This window comes from Hyla sarda, unplaced genomic scaffold, assembly GCF_029499605.1.
Source record: "Hyla sarda isolate aHylSar1 unplaced genomic scaffold, aHylSar1.hap1 scaffold_2109, whole genome shotgun sequence".
Classification (NCBI taxonomy): domain Eukaryota; kingdom Metazoa; phylum Chordata; class Amphibia; order Anura; family Hylidae; genus Hyla; species Hyla sarda.
Genome location: NW_026608773.1, coordinates 47,802 through 53,801, shown reverse-complemented (window position 1 = coordinate 53,801; position 6,000 = coordinate 47,802). Strand labels below are relative to the sequence as shown.

The following is a 6,000-nucleotide window of genomic DNA, read 5'->3' as shown; positions in this document are numbered from 1 at the left end:
CCTATGGCGGTGATGGTTCTGCTCAGGCAGAGCAGTGCTGATGCTCCTCATAAAGCTGTCGCTGCTGTGAAGGTTCTAGGTGACATCACAAATCCCTATGGTTACATACACAACAAAGCTGGGTTGTTGTTGTTTACACTCTGCAAGGCCTGTGGAAGTGAGTGGTGACATCATAGCACTGTAGTTCTGAGGGTTCTAGATGGATGCAACAATCTCCTGTTGCTTCTATGAAGGCCATAATAGACGACATCACCAAACAGCTCCATAGTCACATACACAGCAAAGGAGAGATGTTGTTTACACCTAGTGATGTCAGTGGTATTGAGTGACATCACAGCACAGTGCTAAGGCTCCTGGGCCTGGACACAGCAGCGGCTGCAATATCTCAACGGAGAATACGTTTATATATATGTGTGTGTGTGCGCGTATATATATATATATATATATATATATATATATATATATATATATTTCTCCGCCGAAATCACTTTTAAACCCATTTCCACCTTTTTTTCCCTTCTCTTCCTCTTACTTTTTTTTCACGTTTTTTTACGTTTTTCTCCTTTTCGCCTCTTTTCTGGGCGTATTATTCTTCTTTTTCTTCTTTTTTTTCGTCTAATGCATACCCCATCAGTGCAGCAATGCTTATTCAATACCGCCAGCAGATGGAGACACTGGGGGATAATTTTCTAAGGATTTATACTGATTTTTCCTGTCTGAATTTGTCGCACAGAAAGTTGCAGGCCAAATATGTGTGACATTTCTGCGACTTTAGCTTCTAGAGCATTTTTACAACATTATACATAGGTGCTGAATACATAAAAAGCGACTGTTCAGCGACAGACAAGTCGCATCGGCTGAAAGTAGGCCAGAATGTCAGTCCATGTTGGAGCAGGTTTAGATACAGTCTAAAGTATAGATCTCAAAGTCTGTGCACAGAATTTAGCAAGGGCCTCGCACCTTCTGATGCATCAGGTAGGTGCACAATAGCATAGCCTAACCCTCTGTACTTTGGTCTATATTGATGCGGGACATAGACAGCCAGCTGATGACCAATCCATTAGTGCAATGGATGGCTGGAAGCATTTGTCTTTGCCTTTGCAATACCACAGAAGCAATGCATGGTCAATGTACAGCAATGACACACCTGTGTGAACAGCCAGGAGACCCCCCCCCCCCCATGTTATGTTACATAGTTACATAGTTAGTACGGTCGAAAAAAGACATATGTCCATCAAGTTCAACCAGGGAATTAAGGGGTAGGGGTGTGGCGCGATATTGGGGAAGGGATGAGATTTTATATTTCTTCATAAGCATTAATCTTATTTTGTCAATTAGGAACATTCAGCACCCACCCGCTATCAAGGCAGCTGCCTATCATGTCATGCCCTACCTGCACAGGTGTGCTGGCTACTCAAATGATCCAATTAAGGAGGCCATTTAGTCAGCAGCAGCAGAAGTCCTGTGCCTGGACGCTCCAACAGCGGCCAGACACAAGCAGAAGCAGAAGCAGCAGAAGCAGCAGCAGCACCACCTTTTGTTTTTTGGCTGCAGCAGCAGCAAGGCCCACAGGGCTGGCTAGCTGGCTAGCCAGCAAGCAGGTAGCAATGAAAGTAGGAATCTTTCTTTTTAACCCTGTAAGGGGGTGGTGCACTGTACCCGAAGATACTGCCATATCGGGTCAATGCATAGGGCGACGGAAGCAAGCTTCGAAATCGGCCCCCGTTCTCAAAAATCCATTTAATATATGGTCCCCAGATAGGGGACGTATCAGATATTAAACTGATAAGAACAGATACTACACTTGATCTTAGCCAAAAGGCCGAGAAGCGATAACCGTGAAAGGGGCGGGCCCAACAAGGTGCCCTTCATGGGCACTATCACTGCTTGCTGTCAGGGAGGCTGCCAGACAATTTTCCATGCACACTCTGGGCTGGGGGGCAGTCAACCACCAGTACACACAGCAGAACCTAAACCCATACCATTATTGCTAAGCAGCAAGACAGGGGCCCATTGCACTCCCACGGGGCCTTTTTAAATGCAATCCATAACCCGGATTTGCCAGGAACCCTTCTTACTCCTCCTACTTGCATGTGACACTGGGCTTAGGATCTGCATAGGAAACACACACACAAGCACACACCTACCTTTGTTGCCTGCAGATGCCTCCTTGGCTGTCCCCAAACGGTATCAAACCAACACCCACGGGAAGCTGTAAGCATAGAGGACATGCCTGCACCCCATTGGACTTACCTGTGTGGGTTAAACCCGGGTTATTTGACAACCTATGGCGGTGATGGTTCTGCTCAGGCAGAGCAGTGCTGATGCTCCTCATAAAGCTGTCGCTGCTGTGAAGGTTCTAGGTGACATCACAAATCCCTATGGTTACATACACAACAAAGCTGGGTTGTTGTTGTTTACACTCTGCAAGGCCTGTGGAAGTGAGTGACATCATAGCACTGTAGTTCTGAGGGTTCTAGATGGATGCAACAATCTCCTGTTGCTTCTATGAAGGCCATAATAGACGACATCACCAAACAGCTCCATAGTCACATACACAGCAAAGGAGAGATGTTGTTTACACCTAGTGATGTCAGTGGTATTGAGTGACATCACAGCACAGTGCTAAGGCTCCTGGGCCTGGACACAGCAGCGGCTGCAATATCTCAACGGAGAATACGTTTATATATATGTGTGTGTGTGCGCGTATATATATATATATATATATATATATATATATATATATATATATTTCTCCGCCGAAATTACTTTTAAACCCATTTCCACCTTTTTTTCCCTTCTCTTCCTCTTACTTTTTTTTCACGTTTTTTTACGTTTTTCTCCTTTTCGCCTCTTTTCTGGGCGTATTATTCTTCTTTTTCTTCTTTTTTTTCGTCTAATGCATACCCCATCAGTGCAGCAATGCTTATTCAATACCGCCAGCAGATGGAGACACTGGGGGATAATTTTCTAAGGATTTATACTGATTTTTCCTGTCTGAATTTGTCGCACAGAAAGTTGCAGGCCAAATATGTGTGACATTTCTGCGACTTTAGCTTCTAGAGCATTTTTACAACATTATACATAGGTGCTGAATACATAAAAAGCGACTGTTCAGCGACAGACAAGTCGCATCGGCTGAAAGTAGGCCAGAATGTCAGTCCATGTTGGAGCAGGTTTAGATACAGTCTAAAGTATAGATCTCAAAGTCTGTGCACAGAATTTAGCAAGGGCCTCGCACCTTCTGATGCATCAGGTAGGTGCACAATAGCATAGCCTAACCCTCTGTACTTTGGTCTATATTGATGCGGGACATAGACAGCCAGCTGATGACCAATCCATTAGTGCAATGGATGGCTGGAAGCATTTGTCTTTGCCTTTGCAATACCACAGAAGCAATGCATGGTCAATGTACAGCAATGACACACCTGTGTGAACAGCCAGGAGACCCCCCCCCCCCATGTTATGTTACATAGTTACATAGTTAGTACGGTCGAAAAAAGACATATGTCCATCAAGTTCAACCAGGGAATTAAGGGGTAGGGGTGTGGCGCGATATTGGGGAAGGGATGAGATTTTATATTTCTTCATAAGCATTAATCTTATTTTGTCAATTAGGAACATTCAGCACCCACCCGCTATCAAGGCAGCTGCCTATCATGTCATGCCCTACCTGCACAGGTGTGCTGGCTACTCAAATGATCCAATTAAGGAGGCCATTTAGTCAGCAGCAGCAGAAGTCCTGTGCCTGGACGCTCCAACAGCGGCCAGACACAAGCAGAAGCAGAAGCAGCAAAAGCAGCAGCAGCACCACCTTTTGTTTTTTGGCTGCAGCAGCAGCAAGCAGGTAGCAATGAAAGTAGGAATCTTTCTTTTTAACCCTGTAAGGGGGTGGTGCACTGTACCCGAAGATACTGCCATATCGGGTCAATGCATAGGGTGACGGAAGCAAGCTTCGAAATCGGCCCCCGTTCTCAAAAATCCATTTAATATATGGTCCCCAGATAGGGGACGTATCAGATATTAAACTGATAAGAACAGATTTTTTTTTTTTTTTTATCTAAAGCCGAGGAACGTGCTTTCGATTCACCCAAAGTGCAAGAAAAAGTGCAAACGTGTTACACTAAAAAAAACGTGCACAAAGGATGCGGTCTATCGCAAGCCCTTCTCCGATAGGAGAGAGGCCCCCCAACAAACCTTACCCTTCGCCTCCGGACCAAAAGGTACCTGCGAGGTTCCAGGTTCGATGTCCCTTTTCGCCGAAGCTACTAGGGGACCACAAATGCTCCCGGCATCCCCCTTGGCGTTAGCCAAGGTATCTGCCCGCAGAGCCGATTACGGTAGGTACCCTGCCAAAGCAGGAGTACCCGGGGTGTTTGCAGGGAGGTGCGGAACCTAATGGCCACACACACCTCCCCTAGACCGCCAGGAGGGACACCCAGAAGGGCTACCGCATCCTGACAAATCCTGTGAACACACAACACGCAAAAAGTGACACAGTGAGACAAAAAAGAAATAAATAAGTGAATGTGTGCAGATATACTGCCCGGACATCCGGCCGGATCTATAAAAATTTCTCTGATCCTAGCCAGAAGGCCGGGAATCAAGAGGTGAGTGCCACAAGGTGAAGAGATTATGGTGCCCGTGCTTCAACTCAGTGAGTCTATTCTCCCAGTGAGTTTCGGCACCTCGGGGTCACCACTCCCCGAGGCACAAAAGTACCTCGGCTCTAGACCCTCTCAGCCTCATGGCGAGACCCGGAGGGAACAGGTCACATCGGGGCAGCCGTCGAGCTGATTCCTCAGAACCAGCCCCGGAAAGCCCTGGTACACCTGCATTCTCCATGCAGCACCCATCCCCACCAGCATTAAACTGATAAGAACAGATACTACACTTGATCTTAGCCAAAAGGCCGAGAAGCGATAACCGTGAAAGGGGCGGGCCCAACAAGGTGCCCTTCATGGGCACTATCACTGCTTGCTGTCAGGGAGGCTGCCAGACAATTTTCCATGCACACTCTGGGCTGGGGGGCAGTCAACCACCAGTACACACAGCAGAACCTAAACCCATACCATTATTGCTAAGCAGCAAGACAGGGGCCCATTGCACTCCCACGGGGCCTTTTTAAATGCAATCCATAACCCGGATTTGCCAGGAACCCTTCTTACTCCTCCTACTTGCATGTGACACTGGGCTTAGGATCTGCATAGGAAACACACACACAAGCACACACCTACCTTTGTTGCCTGCAGATGCCTCCTTGGCTGTCCCCAAACGGTATCAAACCAACACCCACGGGAAGCTGTAAGCATAGAGGACATGCCTGCACCCCATTGGACTTACCTGTGTGGGTTAAACCCGGGTTATTTGACAACCTATGGCGGTGATGGTTCTGCTCAGGCAGAGCAGTGCTGATGCTCCTCATAAAGCTGTCGCTGCTGTGAAGGTTCTAGGTGACATCACAAATCCCTATGGTTACATACACAACAAAGCTGGGTTGTTGTTGTTTACACTCTGCAAGGCCTGTGGAAGTGAGTGACATCATAGCACTGTAGTTCTGAGGGTTCTAGATGGATGCAACAATCTCCTGTTGCTTCTATGAAGGCCATAATAGACGACATCACCAAACAGCTCCATAGTCACATACACAGCAAAGGAGAGATGTTGTTTACACCTAGTGATGTCAGTGGTATTGAGTGACATCACAGCACAGTGCTAAGGCTCCTGGGCCTGGACACAGCAGCGGCTGCAATATCTCAACGGAGAATACGTTTATATATATGTGTGTGTGTGCGCGTATATATATATATATATATATATATATATTTCTCCGCCGAAATCACTTTTAAACCCATTTCCACCTTTTTTTCCCTTCTCTTCCTCTTACTTTTTTTTCACGTTTTTTTACGTTTTTCTCCTTTTCGCCTCTTTTCTGGGCGTATTATTCTTCTTTTTCTTCTTTTTTTTCGTCTAATGCATACCCCATCAGTGCAGCAATGC

At 46.4% G+C, this 6,000-nt stretch overlaps 2 non-coding genes and 1 pseudogene across 2 annotated transcripts; all 3 read right to left on the bottom strand.

Moving 5' to 3' along the window:
• Positions 1-1,643: 1,643 nt before the first annotated feature.
• Positions 1,644-1,834, bottom strand: LOC130319326 (U2 spliceosomal RNA). Its single transcript, XR_008865552.1, has one exon. It is a non-coding gene; the product is annotated as a U2 spliceosomal RNA (small nuclear RNA).
• Positions 1,835-3,889: 2,055 nt separating this feature from the next.
• On the bottom strand, positions 3,890-4,071 carry LOC130319331 (U2 spliceosomal RNA). The gene has a single exon (XR_008865556.1). It is a non-coding gene; the product is annotated as a U2 spliceosomal RNA (small nuclear RNA).
• A 694-nt stretch (positions 4,072-4,765) lies between these two features.
• Positions 4,766-4,924, bottom strand: LOC130319332 (U2 spliceosomal RNA; annotated as a pseudogene).
• Between the last annotated feature and the right edge of the window lie 1,076 nt (positions 4,925-6,000).